The sequence below is a fragment of the Pistacia vera genome, unplaced genomic scaffold (genome assembly GCF_008641045.1).
Source record: "Pistacia vera cultivar Batoury unplaced genomic scaffold, PisVer_v2 Contig121, whole genome shotgun sequence".
NCBI classification, from domain to species: domain Eukaryota; kingdom Viridiplantae; phylum Streptophyta; class Magnoliopsida; order Sapindales; family Anacardiaceae; genus Pistacia; species Pistacia vera.
In genome coordinates this window covers 1,573,052-1,587,472 of record NW_022195260.1, presented here as the reverse complement: position 1 = coordinate 1,587,472, position 14,421 = coordinate 1,573,052, and positions in this window count along the sequence as shown.

Below are 14,421 nucleotides of genomic sequence, written 5' to 3'. Positions count from 1 at the left end.
GTATGCTTGGGTCGACTTCTTGCATGAGAAATCTGATTCTTTCAATGCATTTCAAAAATTAGCTAAAAGGCTGCTTGTTGAGAAGAGTTCAAAAGCTACAAAGGAAATTGAGAATGTTGATTTTGCTAATTTTTGTGATTTGTAGGGCATATTCCATGAATTTTAAGCACTAAAAACACCTCAACAAAACGGTATTATGGAAAGGAAAAACCAGAGTGCTTTAAGAGATGGCTAGGGTGATGTTTAATGCCAAGAAGCTTCTTACAAGACTTTGGACAGAAGCTATCAACACGGCTTGTCACATTTCCAATAGAGTTTACCTCAGAAAATGTACTGTTCAAACTCCCTATGAGCTGTGAAAAAGCAAGAAACCTAATCTCTCTTACTTTCATGTGTTTGGATGCAAATGCTACATTTTGAATGATAGAGAGAATTTAAGTAAGTTTGATTCTAGGAGTGATGAAGGAGTTTTCATTGGATATTCTTCCAATAGTCGTGTATTCAGGACCTATAACATACGTTCTAAAAAAGTTTTAGAATCCATTAATGTTGTGTTTAGTGATATAGAAGATTTTTTAGAATTTTCACAAAAATGTGAAATTCAAGACATGTCTGCTCCTCATGTGCCCACACAAGGTGGTGTGAGCACAAATGAACCTTCTGGACCTAAGTCCTCTTCAAATGTGCTTCCACATGGTTCTAGTGCTATAGCACTGGGTCTACTCCTTGTAAAGATTCATCCTTAGATTTATCATTGCAAAACAAAGGGATTGAGTTGGTTTTTAATCTCTCAGTATTCAAAGGAGAAACCAAAGAAAAAAAGATCCATCCACCTTCAACAGTGATTAGAGATCCAAACGAGGTAATGGTTACAAGAAGGAGAAGACAAAATAAAATTAACCATCTTTGTTATATGTCTCTTGCAGATCCGAAGAATGACAAACAAGCTTTGGAAGATGAAAATTGGATTGAGGCCATGCATGAAGAATTAGAACAATTTGAAAGGAATGTGATAATCCCAGAATTATACTGTTTTTATTAGGCTTTTTGGCTGGATTGTAGATACTTCTTAGTTCATTTTTGCCTGAATTGCTATTTAATTCTTTACATTTTGTGTTTCAGGACAAAATGAACATTTTGAGCAAATAATGAGCGAATTGGAGTTTTTGGACCCAGAAATAAACGGATCTCATAAGTTGGGAGAGTTCTAAAGCAGAGTGAAGCACTATGAAGCTTGTCCTATGGGAGAGCATCGAAGATTGAAGATTCAAGCAAAGAAGCAAGCAAAGGGCAATTTTGTAAATTCAAAATTCTTCATGAAGGTTCGCCGCAGTGAAGTATATTCTTTGCCGCGGCGAAAACTGTTAAGCTCGAGATTCCATTTTACCTCATCACCGCGGCGAAACTCTTTCTTCGCCGCGGCGAAGTCTGTGAATTTTAGTTTCTCCAAAACGCACAGTTTTATTTTAGGAAAGTTTTAGGTCTTTGGGCGAGGTATGAAAGAAAAACTTTATCATTTTCGTAGGGGTTGTCCAGTTTTCGTTTGTTCTCATTGAGTTTTGAATTGATTTGATATTTAGAGAGAAGATTTGAGCTTGAATCTTGTGGATTCTTCAACTAGAGGAGATCTCTACCCTTTTCTTTGCATTTCAATATGTTGAACATTGTGTTTGTTGTTTTTCTTGCTGTGTATTTTGATTTAGTTATGAAATAACCCATTTTGGGTTAGGGTTTTGATTAAGTTTGGATTTCTATGGGTTAATGAATTGATTATTGTTATTTCCATATTCTAGTACATAGATTGTGTGGTTATTCTATTTTTAATAGAATTTAATTGATGAATATGATGAGATTGAAAAATGAATCATGTTAAGCTTCTTGAATAATCACCATTGTAGTATTGAATGCTAGAGATAGATTTAAGAATCAATGAAATCAATCTAGGATTCCTTGTGCTTAATGAACTTGGACTTATTAATCTTCAATTTGTTGGGTGCGGAAGTTTAATAGGAAAAAGTAGGAAAACATAGCCTGAGAAGGTATGTTTTATAACTTAGAGAATTCGATTTACAATCAGTGCATGTGAATGTGGAAATAGCATAATCCGTAGGCTTAATCCATAGAGTTCAAATGAAGTCAAAACCCTACCCGTTTGTTTAAATTGATATTACGCTTGTTTTTAATTCTTGCTTTCATAATTTAGTTTTTAACACTTAGCATATTTTGTTTTTGTTTTAGTTTAATTCTCTCCCGTTAATCCAAACAAATTCGATTGCTCCAACTTGAAAAACACTTAGGAAAATTAGTGCTTAGCAACCAATCCTTGTGGGAACGATACTCACTCATCACTTTATTACTTTGTACGACTAGTGCACTTGCTATTTTTGCATGTTGTAGTAACAACGTATCAGAATGATGTGTGGACACTTTTGGCGAGGCCTGAAGGAATCAACATAATAGGTACCGAATGAATTTTTAAGAATAAAACTAATGAATTTGGTAATGTTGTCAGGAACAAAGCGAGGCGCTTGTAGCCCAAGGATATGCTCAAGTTGAGGTAATCGACTTTGATGAAACCTTTGCCCCTATTGCTCGACTTGAGTCAATCCGCTTGCTGCTTTCTGTTGCCTGCTGCCTCAAGATCAAATTGTACCAAATGGATGTCAAAAGAGCCTTCTTGAATGCGATACTCACCGAAGAAGTGTATGTTGAACAACCGATTGACTTTCAAGACCCCCACAAACCTGATCATGTATTCAGATTGAAGAAGACACTTTACGGTTTGAAACAAGCGCCACAGGCTTGGTATGAAAGGTTGACAACTTTACTTCTTGAGCATAGCTATGAAGGAGGTAATGCCAACAATTTATCAAGCGTGCTAACAATGAAAACTTGTGTGCACAGATTTATGTTGATGATATTGTGTTTCGTTTTACGTCTCATTCACATTCACTTGAATTCATTAGCCTGATGAAAAATGAGTTTGAGATGAGTATGGTAGGGGAACTGAATATGTTTCTTGGTCTTCAAATTAAACAAATGGAAAATGGCATGTTTGTTTCCCAATCAAAGTATGCTAGAAACATGTTGAAAAGATTATGTCTAGAAAGTGCAAAGCATGCTAGAGCCCCTATGAGTGCTACCCTTAAACTATCCAAAGATGAACATGGTAAAAAGGTAGACAATAAGATGTACCGAAGCATGATAGGAAGTCTTCTTTACTTAACTGCAAGCCAACCTGATATTTGTTTTAGTGTTGGTGTTTGTGCTAGGTTTCAAACTAGCCATTCTGAGTTGCACTTGAATGTAGTGAAAAGAATCATGAAATATGTTTTAGGTACGTGTGATTTTGGTTTTTGGTACTCATTTGATTCTAACAATTGTTTGGTTGGATGTAGTGATGTGGATTGGGCTGGAAGTTTGTGATAGACATACAAAGTTTAATCCTTCAAAAGTGCACGAGTCACAATTGCAACATAGTGCACGAGTAAGGGTCGATCCCACAGAGACTAGATATGCTCTCATGATCCTAAAAACTAAGCCTTGATGAAAGTAACAAGAATTGAAATGAAGAAAACATAAAATCGGCTTTAAAGTAAATCTAAATCTATTTATCTACAAAGAATCCTAGGGCTCTAACTCCATCATAATTATCAGGCTATGTGTTCATCATCAAATTATCGTTCTCCCCACTCTATTCTAGGGTTTGTACATCATCGGGTTTAACCTAGTACTTTCATTAATTAAACTAGCTAGTGGCGCATAGCCTAGTCTAACTAACGAAGGAACCAATTCACATAGACACAAATCATCCATTCACATAGCTAATCAAGATAGACACAACGTCTTTCGTTCCTAAGGTATTATCGCGGCCATTTGGAATAACCTATTGTTTTCATCAACTAAACTAGCTAGTGGCGTATAGCCTAGTCTAGTAACAAAAACTCATTAAGCGTAAGACGATCTTAAAGACAATAACCAATCTATACCCAGACAGGGCTACAAATCAGTCATTCCACACCTAATCTTGTCTCATACAATCAATTAACTAACATCAAGGTTGATCAGACCCTAATATCAACTAAAGATTGAACTAAATGCAATGAATGAATCTAGAACATAATAGAATGGATCAAACAAATAGAATAACAATAAAACACAAGCCTTCAATTAGATTACATCAAATCCCTAGAAAAAAAAATACAAGGAAAATAAACAACAACACCTGGAACCATAATCATGAAGAACAAAGGAGGAGGAGAGGAAGAAAACCTCATCTCTTCTCCAAGCTTCACCTTTCCAAGAAGCCCCAAATGTTTTCTCTCCCTAAATGTGTATATCAAACCTAAAAACGGACTAAAGCTACCTTTATATAGTTTTTAAACAAAATATCAAACTTGTAAATATTGGTCGCCATAATTAGGGTTGGAAATGCGACATTTTTACATTTTGTGCGATTTGCACCGCGGCACAGTTTAGTTGCACCGCTGCTCAGTTTAATTGTAGCCCAGAGTGTTTCTTGGTGATTTCTTCTCCGACAAAAATTATACCATGCCGTAGCTCAGTTTAATTGTGTCGTGGAGTAGTTCATCGACATTGTGCTATGGTGCAAAGTCAAAATTTCACTCTTTTCTTCTTGGCTTGATTTATCTGCACTTGAACGGTTCTAGGATGTTTGAACACAAGCACAAGCACGAATAATCCATTCTTTTTCACCTGAATACCTGAAAACACGTACAACACTCGTGATTCCAGAAGATAACGAAACATGCAAGAATTCACATCATAAATCATTCATTAAACCTTAAATTCCTTATAGTTTCACCCCTAAATCGCTAAATAAATCTACATTTCCAACACTCAAAGGTTAGTACTTGGGGTGGATGTTTTTATCTTGGAAACAAACTTGTCACATGGTATAGCAAGAAACAAAATGCAATCTCCTTATCCACTGCCGAGGCTGAGTACATTGCCACAGGGAGTTTTTGCACTCAAATTTTATGGTTAAAGCAAATGTTGAATGGTTATGGTGTTGATCAAGATTGTGTGACAATTTTTTGTGATAACACAAGTGCTATTAACATTTCTAAGAATCTAGTCTAGCATTCTAGGACTAAGCACATTAACATAAGACATCATTTTATTAGAGAGTTAGTTGAAGAGAACATCATTGCACTTGCTCATGTGAACACAAAATCCCAATTGACTGATTTATTTACAAAAGCACTTGACTACGACACTTTTGTTTTCTTGAGGAAGTCCATTAGACTACTTCAACTTGAATAGTTTTTTCATTTCTGTTAATGAATAAAACATGAACATGTGACTTTTATTTTTGTTTGTCAAGTTCTTTGATATGTGCTAGCACTCTAATTGTCATTTATTTTCTCTTACCTATGTGCTAACTCTGGCATGTTGTGTCCACTGAAACTCTCTCTATAACATGACCTTATCTGATCATGAGTTGTTTTGTCCATTCTTGTCACCATTATGAAAGAGCTACCTTGGCTGAAGTGTGAAAGTCGTTTTTGAGTAATTTTCTGATTTATAGAGACCCCTATATCTTGGAAAATCTACCATTAAGAGGACTACCTTCTTGCAAGTGTGAAAGTTACATTTTGGTTATAGTTATGAGAGTTATTTGCCCCTTGTTCAATATGAAAAGAAAAATTCTTCTTATGCTAAAAAGGAAAAGTGAAAATTGTTGTAGGGCATAAGGGAAGGGGGAGTTTCTCTTACAAAATTTTATTTGACCAATGTATCATTTAATCCCCCTTGAGGATACTATCACACACTTAGACAAGCTTTTGTGACTTTATCTCACTTGTGTGTGATTGAGGAAGTGTTGTTTTTTATTTCATTATGTTGACAACTTTCCTACGAGTTTGTGTACCTTTTTAAGATTGAAAATTTGATCTATTGGGATGATTTGCACCGATTGATTGTCTTGACCTTCAAAAATTCATGTGAAGCATTTCATCATTTTAATTTTAGGTTTTTAAAATTGTTTAATAAAGTCTAGTCTTTTGAAAATTTCTAATGTTTTTTTGTGATGTTGTGTGCTCACACGATTGATTGTATACACTCACTTAGGATAGAGTTCTACTTTTGGTATAACTCTCTTTAGGGCATCAAAATCACCACCTACCATAAATGCTAGCCCTAAACCATTTTATGTTAGTCTTCACATTCTAAACCCTATTGCATCGCTTGTGTTCTCCATTCTTCACGATTTTTTTCTCAAATTTTCATTGATTTTTGTTGTTGTTGTTTTCTCACATGGATTCAAGAAAGAAAGCGATTGAGAACCCCAAAGAGAAATGCCATGGAGGAATCACTTAAGAAAGGATTTCAAGACCTGAAGAAATCCAACAAGAAAAAGGCGACGAAAGAGAAAATGCCACCAGAGTCTGATTCTGCCACATCGGAGGAGTCTTATGAGAAATAACCCAGCCATTCATCCTTACTTGTCTCTTCCCCTATTTCCAGTGATAACCAGGACTCTATGCACTCACAGGAGGAGTTTGCCCTTGCCTCACCTGAAAAGTCACATAAAAAATCCCCTTTGGCTTCCGATAGTGCCTCAGAAAACACTCTAATAGCCACTCTCAAATCACACAAGGGTGCTCTTGCGAAAGCTACTCCATCAAAGCCCTTGACTCCTACAGAGATGGCGAAGAAGAAGGGAAAGGCAATCATGGAAGAACCCTATCTAGTAATATCTCTCATTTTGTGTTGCATGATGCCGAGACAAGATTTAAGAGTCACATTGTTAAAAAGACAATTGTGAGCGAGGCAAATGTTAGGTTAGAGGATTTTGCTGAATTTCATGCCATGATGAAGAGACGAAAATGGCTTGGTACTATCACGGGTCTAACTGCACCCATTCAAACTCTTGCTCAAGAGTTTTATGCCAATTTTGGCTTAGACAATGTTGAACCAAACTCTAATGTGCATAATGATCGAGTTTACATTAGAGGACATTGGATTCTGTTTAATGAAAATGTTGTTAGGGATGCTTTAGGTATGAAAAAGAGTAAGAAGAATTTTGATTTGACAAGTTTAGAATTAGACAAAATTGTCAAGGTAATAACTGGTGCTTTGATTGCTGTTTGGCCTGGAAGTGGAGTTCTTCAGCCTAGTGGACTCACACCCTTTTAAACGTTGTTGTTTAAGATCTCTTTAACCAACTGGTCTCCTTCCATGCATAATTCGACTATTAGACTAGAACGAGCACAACTCATGTATGAGATTGCTCAAGGGAAAAAAATCAATTTGGTTGCATTAATCTTCACTAGTGTTAAGGTGGCAGCACAATCCACTCACTCTCTCTAGATTTTACCATTTCCTTCCCTGATTTACAAAATCATTTCCACTTACAAGCCATAATTTTATGAAGTGGAACCTTTATTGAAGATAAAGACTATCACCAAGAAGTCTTTTAGACAACCTTCAAGGAACTTGTCTTCCACCTCCTCAACTGAACAAACTAGGACTAACACTTGACAGTCCAAGCTTTTTATTGCAATGCAGATTTGGAAACTTCCATGGAGACTGTTTAACAATATATGAAGGAAATTCATATTTCCTTTAGTGCTTGGATGGACAAATTAGAGGCTGATTTGAAGAAGAAGAAGAAGAAACCTGCTTCCTCTATTCTGAAAAAGCCTGCTAATCAGAATGAGGTGTCTCCTACTACCCCTCCTATTTCATCCATGCCTGCTGAGGTTTCTGCAGCTGTTATTAAAGAAGAAGAAGTTACTCATGAAAAAGGGGACAAAGCTGCTCATGAGGAAGAAAAAGAAACTACTAATGAAGAAGAAGAAGATCCTAAAGATGCAGCCGCTCAAGACAAAGCACAGCAATCTGACGGGAAGGATGCTTCCCATGTACGCTCTAAAGATGTCTCTCCTTCACCGATGAAAGAGCAAACCCCTCCAGTCCAAGATGAAGCTGCTAACACCTCCTCTATTGCTGCTCCAAATGTTCAAGTGGAGGATGCTCATGTGACCCATACTACTCCTACTAAGAAGAGAGTGAAAAGAAAAGCTCTTCGCATATCCCTACCCTCTCAAAAATCTTCAAGACTTATGAACAAAGAAGGGGAGTAAGCATTATGTGGGAGTAGTGAAGGTTTATTTTAAGTTTATTATTAAAACTTTGACTGCCTTGATGTTGTCTCTCCATGGGGGAGTTTGTTATTTGTTTTACTAGTCTTGTTATGTTTCTGCAGAATTATTTTTGGTTAGTTTTTCTTTTTTTTTTTTACTAACCTTGTGTTCATATTTGTGTTTTTTTTAGTTCTTTTTGTTTGTATGTTTATTCTTGTAAATCTACAGGTTTGATTTCTTGATTAAAACAAGTTTGCACTTAATCTCCTTTATGTTCTTTGTTCATAAGTTTGACAAAGGGGGAGAATGTGAAATATTCATATTTGTCAAACTTATGAGTTGTGTGTATGCACAACAGTTCTTTGTGCACATTGGTTGCAATCTAATGATTTGGCTTATTTCCTTTGTTGTGTCTATGAACATCAGTTCTGCGTGCACAGTGGTTTTCAGACTTGTGTCTTGGCTTGTTTTGTCTAGAGTGTGTGTGCACAACAGTTTGTGCTTACACTTTCGCTTTAGACTTTTGCAACCTAGCACAAGTTGCATGTCTGATAAAGTGAAAAAGATATTGTTTATCTTTGTCTCTCACCTTATAGGACCTTTGTACATGTGTCGTAGTATCCTTAAGCGGTCCTAGGGAATAAAGTTTCTTTTCTCGATTTGTTTTGTGGTCCAAACCAAAAGAAGGAATACTTTCCTTATTTGGACAAATATAGGTCAGCCCCTTGTTGGCTGACATGGCACTATAGTGTTGAGCAAGAAACCCTATATTATATAATACCCTTTTTTGCACGTATGAATCTAACCTTTTGATCTTTTATTTTATTTGTACTCTAAATTTTTTTAGAATATTCTTTCTCTTAAGGTTCATAGGTTTATTTCCATTGTGTGCCAAAACCTCACCATATCAAACATAGACTTGATGGCTCTTGGAACATGGTTCCTTTGCTGATACTAGTGTGTGTAGTTGGTGCTTGAAGCTTGGTGATTCACAAGCTATTCTCGGGTGTGTTCCCAGAGTAAAGAAGATCCTAGGAGTTGCTACACGTTAAGGATTTAGAGTGTGGTGCTAAGTGTAAAGTTGAACATAGAGTTCTTTTTACTGTATCTTACATCAACTTTGAACTATATCTTGTATCGATCTGGACGAGGTCCCACGGATGTAGGCTAAAAGTGGATTTAGCCGAACCATGTATATGGCTATGTTCTTTATTTTTTTGCACTTGTGTTTTATGTGGCTAAATTGGAAATGTCTTAATCTACTTGGTAATATTTCCGTTGCACTTAAAATTGGTAACCATACACTAAAGTGAGCTAAATCAACAACTCTAACCCTAATAGTGTTTGTGTGATTGTGTTTGTAANTTTGGTAGAAAGAATATTTACTTATAATACTAATTATCGCCTAATGCATCTAGGAATCCTAGATTTATCGAATTATAAAATTTATAATATTAATGTTTCTACAAGCATTTAGGAAAGCTAGAGTTTCCTAGTTTAGTATTATTATAAGGAAACTTTAGCATTCTTTTAAATAAATTTAATAAGGTTTATTTTAATTAATTTTTGTTTTCCTAGAATTCTTATTTGTTTAATTAGGAGTCTTAGTTAAATTAGGAATTTTATTTATCTAAAGGCTATCGTCAAGTTATATTTATTATTAGGAAGATTCTTCATTCCTTCAATTTAGCATGTAAACAAGTTTAAGCAATAATTTTGAATTATCTAAGATTATAATCAAGTTCATTGTTAAATTATGTAACTTTCTGCCATTGTAAGTCTCAGAAAGATTAACTAAATTCTCCAACTTCTAATTAAATTCTTAATTCTTAATTCAAATACATGCATGGCTGATTATTTTCAATCAAAATATTAATCATATGTATACTGTATACTTATTTTTCATTTCAGCTTAGAAACAATTACATTCATATCAATTCTAAAATTTCCTTTATAAGTTATGAAAATTAATTTCATAAATCTTTCTTGAAATATAATAAGCTTTTTCATATTTGATTATATATATATTTCAATGGACTTCAAAGAAATCAAAGATAATTTTTTTATTGTCAATTTAGCAACTTTTAAAAGAATTAATGAATTGCATTGGATCAATTAAAAAAAAAAAATTTGAACACATTGAAGTAAAAATTTTGTATAATTTTCTTTGATTTATAGTTTTGTAATGTTAATTTTATCTTATCAAAGAATTATAAGTCTATAATACACTGAGGTTACCAAGTCATCAAGAAATCCAAATTCATTCTTAATTAATTAAATGATATTATTCTATTTGAATATGAAATTAGGAAGAAAACGATTTGGGGAACTTGTGAATAGTGAAATAATTTAAAGAATTAAAGATGATGTTTTGTGTAATTTGAGCCTCATAACTACTATTTGGGGATTTGGGTTATTTGTGTAATGTTTCAAATTCAATTTGATGTGTAAACGGGTATTATTATTATTATTTTTTTTAGAGAAACTTGGAATTTGAATAACTAGTTTTATTTTTATTTTTGAGTATCATGATCCAAAATTTCATGAGAAAAGGGGTGGTTTTGGTGTGTTTAATTTGGAGGCCATTTTTATGGGTATTTAATGATACGTTTACTCTACATTTGCAGTAAAGAAGAACAGTAATAAACAAAGAAATCATCTTTTCAGGTTGACAAGAATTAAAAGAGTAAAAAATAAAAACTTATACATTGTCACGAAGAGAAGCTAGCCATTGGCAAATTCATGCATTGAATCTGAAGGTGATGTTGTTGTACTGGAAACATATAAGAATTTTAATTATTTCATCTTTTATTTTCCTAATCTTGATTGGGATTACAAGAATCCACCCGTCTCTCAGGAATCAACCGACCACATAATTGTATGAAATGTTAATTAATTAATAATAAAGTAAGGACTAATTAAGTACTAATAGAAAGTCAATGCTACGATTCAATTATTTGTCAAATATAGTTTCAAACCAACTAACCATTTACAAAATTCGAAGCTTAATTATAATTAGTTCTCATGATTTGAATTTTCTTGTTCTTTGAAGTCTAAACACACTTATAATATACCTATTCCTTATTATATTTGGATAATTTGTTAACATTTAATTATATATTTATCTGTTTTATTCTTTTATCATTCAATTGACTAGAACAAGCGTAACTCCTTTATGGAATTGCTCAAGGAAAGAAAATTAATTTGGCTGAGTTGATCTTTACTAGTGTTAGAGTGGTAGCAAAATCCACTCATTCTGTGCAGATTCTATCCTTTCCATCACTGATTTACAAGATTATTTCCATTTACAAGCCCAAAAATCTATGAAATGGAACCTGTTTTGAAGATAAAGACTGTCACCAAGAAGTCTTTCAGACAGCCTACAAGAAATCTGCCTTTAACTTTTTCGACTGATCAATTGAGAACTAACACTTGGCAGTCCAAGCTTTTTGTTGTCATGTAGGACTTAGAAACTTCAATGGAGTCTGTCCTTCAATATGTAAAGGAAAGTCACATTTCTCTCACCTCTCGGATAGACAGACTAGAGGCTGATCTGAAAAAGAAGCAAAAGAAGAAGAAGAAATCTGTTTTGATAGAACCTGATGATCATAACATGGTGTCTCCTGTTGCTCCTGTTGTCCCTCCTGCTCCTGTTGTCTCTCTTGCTCCTGCAATGCCTGTTGAAGATGTTGTAACTGTTATTCCAGAAGAAGAACAAGCAGCTCATGAAGATGAAGAAGACATGAAGATGATGAAGAAGAAAAAGCTGGTGATGAGGAAGACCAAGAAGCTGCTAATGTTGAAGAAGAAACACCTGAAGATGCAGCTGCTCAAGATGATACCCATGTGAAAAATACTTTTAAAACATCAATTTCTTTAATCAAAAAAGTTTTCTCTAATGAAACCATCAAAATCCTTCTTGATTTTTCATGATCATTCAAAAGTTTTTCATGCTCAATTTTCAAAATGCATGTTGTTTCTTTAAAACACGGTTTCTTGAAGAAACCTTTTCAAACTCTTCCATTGATGACTCAAATGCACAATGGAAATAACTAAATGTAGCATTCAGAGTTGTTTACCTCATATTTGGGGTCCTCTTCCGAATCACTCTCCTTGACCATAAGACAAAGGTTGACTTGCTCCTTATTTGAATCTCTTTCATCGCTAGATTCATCACTTCCACTCCATGTGGCATCAAGAACATTCTTCTTATATTTCTTATTGTTTTTGTCCTTCTTCTTCCATTTCAGTTAAGGACAATCTTATCGAATATGGCCCGGCTTCTTGCATTCATGGCAAATTATCTCCAATTTGCCCTTATCATCATAATTTCTTGCTTTGAACTTTTGGAAGTTCCTTCCTTTGAACCTTGTATTTCTTGCAAGCAATTTGGTGAATATCTTAGTCAAGAAATTGATTTCATCTTCTTCCATAGAGGCACCATCTTCCTCTTCTTTATTGACCATCTTGAGGGCAACTTTCTTCTTTTATTTGCTCTCTTCTTCCTTCGGTTTTCTCTTCATTTCAAAAGTTAGTAAACTTCCAATTAACTCATCCATTTGAGTCTTAGTGAGGTTATTTTGATTCTTCTATGGTTGTAACCTTTATTGTCCAGCTCTCCGGCAATGTTCATAGTGCTTTTTTCGCCAACTCAAGTGTTTCAACTATCTTTCCAAGACCTTTGAGATCATTCACCAAGTTTGAGAACCTTTTGTATATGTTGGTGATGCTTTCTCCAATTTTCATCTTGAATAATTTGTACTCTTGGAATAGCAACTCTGTTTTTTATTCTCTCACTTGACTTGTTCCCTCATGAGTTGTTTGGAGAATTTCCCAAGCTTCTTTTATTATTTCACAAGTTGAAACTCTACCAGACTCTGTAAAATCAAGAGTGCTTTATCATTTAAGCTTAATTTCTTTTCATCATCAGCTGTATATTCATCTTCCTCTTTAGGAAGATTCGATTCACGATCCTTTGGAACAAATTTTCCTTTATCTACTATTCACCACAAGTTATAATCTATATACTTAATGTGGAGTCTCATCCTAATCCTCCATTGTGTAATTTACACCACAAAACAATGGGAGTCTAGTAGTGTAATGACCCTCACCAAAGAAAGGTGTGGATGTGCTTGCCATATCTAGATCATCTAACTCTTAAAATCTTTTAATTTTCTATGAAATAGCCCAAACTTTGATACCAATTGTAAAACCCTAATATGGCAAATACTCGAGGGTGAATAGGAGTTAATAGAAATTAATGTAGAATAATAAATTTCTCAACTACCCAAATGCTATGAGCAATAAATGAAAATAATATAAATCAATAAATGAGCAATAAGTAATAAATGAGTTTGAGAAAAGAGAAATACTCAGAGATTTATAGTAGCTCGGAGCTTTGATTAAGAGCCTACTATATCCACTTCTTCAAGTAAACCTCCTTGAAGTTCCACCAAACTCGGATTTCACCAATATAATAGTTTTCATAGGATTTTGTCTCTACAATATTTTGATAGGATTTCGCCCAAAAATATGAATCAAATGTTTTTGTGAATTATTGCTTCTAAGCTAGGCTAATACACAATGGGTTTCAAGCTTCTCCCTAAGGATATGAGTCTTTGTACAAATGAGAGTATAATTTTTTTATTAAGATTGAGCTATCCTCTCTCTTCCTCTATCTTCTTCTCTTACAATAACTCTCTGTATTCAAGTCTTCACCAACCCTTGAAATAAATTATAGTTGTTGCTTCATTTAAGGCACTTTGCAACTTTTTGCAAAACTACAAAACCCAAAGGAACAGTGTTCCTATTAGTGATTGATTTCCAGAAGGTACGTAGTGGAAAAATTAAAATTAAATCAGAAATCAATCACCTTTTTACGCCAAGATCGGGGAATCGATTAAATTACTTACATGTTATTACAAAATTCTGTGCAATGTAAATTAACTCAATCAAGGATTGAAAAACTTACGTGCGTGTGGAGGCTCTTTCAAGGCTTGGATTTCGCTTATCGATTCAAGAACGGAATCGCACGAACGTTGATTCACACGAAGACAGGATTACTCACAATGATTTAATTTGCTAGATTAAATCAATGCTCCAAGTATAATGATGTGCATAACTTTTGCAAGAAAAATTCTCTCTTTGTCTCTAGTGAAAACATGAGGGAGGCTAGGGTTTTGGTTGGGTGAAAACTAATTATTATGTTTTAATTTTTAAGTTGCACTTATATAGTACAATTTAATTAATACCCTATTCCACTAAGGAATAGCCATGGGCTCCAACCCTAATCCACCCTTGCAATCAAACA